The sequence below is a fragment of the Nannospalax galili genome, unplaced genomic scaffold (assembly GCF_000622305.1).
Source record: "Nannospalax galili isolate Female #2095 unplaced genomic scaffold, S.galili_v1.0 scaffold384, whole genome shotgun sequence".
NCBI lineage: Eukaryota > Metazoa > Chordata > Mammalia > Rodentia > Spalacidae > Nannospalax > Nannospalax galili.
In genome coordinates, this window is record NW_008352648.1 from 3,925,950 (window position 1) to 3,927,413 (window position 1,464).

A 1,464-nucleotide genomic window follows, 5' to 3' on the forward strand; every position below is an offset into this window, starting at 1 on the left:
TATCATCTATCTATCATCTATCATCTATCTATCTATCTATCTATCTATCTATCTATCTCTCTATCTCTCTATCTCTATCTATCTATCTATCAATCATCTATCTATCTAATCTATCATCTATCTATCTATCTATCTATCTATCTGTCTTCTATCTATCTACCCATCCATCCATTTATCCATTTATCCATCCAGTTCTGGGGTTTTTGTTTTTGTTTTCCCTTTTTATATTTCTGTAGGTTTTCTTTAAATATACATTGCTTCTAGAATCAGAAAAAAATAATTAAAATGTTTTTCAGCCACTGTCCAACGCACCACGGTAGAAAGATGTCCACAGTTCAATAGGCAAAGAAAGTGGATGGGAGAGGCAGGTCGTGGCACCTCATTACCCTCAGGAACCTCATGTGTGTTTGTAGTTCTAAAAGAACCTACACTCAGCTCTAGGGATATGGGTGAAGTTTGCTTTCATATTCCTCTGAAATGCTTGGAAAGTTTACAGCAAGCATATGTGCCTCTTGTGATTTTAAGACCACTCCTGTCTTATTTTTAGGTATCATTCATTAGGCTCCTATTTGGATGCAGAACTAAGTTCCCGAGCCTTCTCACTCCTGGAAGAGTCCAACTGCTGTTCTCTGAAGTCACTATGAACAAGATCATTTGACTGTATTGGACTATACCTGGCCCCTTAGATTCTCCCTCCCAGTCATGCTTTGAGAAAGAGAAGTCCAGGGGAATAATTTTTCTGCTGCCCCTACCTAACTTTCTTTGCTGGGAGACTTGTGATAGAGCAGATGACAGCGTGGAGACAGGGCAGAAGGGCAGCCTCTGGTGAGTCCAGCTTGGAGCAGGGGAATTAAGGAGGGAGAGGATTAACAGAGGCCCTCACCACCACCAGGATTCCCACCACTGACCAAGGATCCCACCAAGTTTTTCTTCCTCTCCGGAAACCTTTCACAGGAAGGAGGTGGTCTTTCTCCAGGGTTAAACTCTCCAGGAATTTGCATTTTAAAACTTGATCCCTAATTGCGGAATGCAAAGGCTTTGTCTCCCTGAAAGGGAAGGCATGTGACTGGGAATCTGGTGAGGGGTCCTCTCTTTGTGTGAGGCCCCCCAAGACCTTCTACTTCTAAGCTGCTGCTGGTGAACCAGTTGAAATGCGGAGCAGGAGTGTGGAGTGACATGCAGAACATTGTTCCCTCCCTGGGCCCTTCATCTCTCTTCCCAAGATAATTTGGCCCTGGATCTGCAACTTTCCAACTCTTCACAATCAGGAAGTTTTTAACTTTGTAGAATCTTCAACAAGGAATAGTTTTTTATCCCACTGAGAAGTTCAGCTTATAGCTGATATTTATTATTATTATTATTAATTATTAAGAACTTAACTCTTTATGTTCTGGTGTGTGTGTGCAGTGTTGGGGGGGTGATGATTTAAGGTAATGTTCTATGAAGAAAGGAGGATTGAGAGTC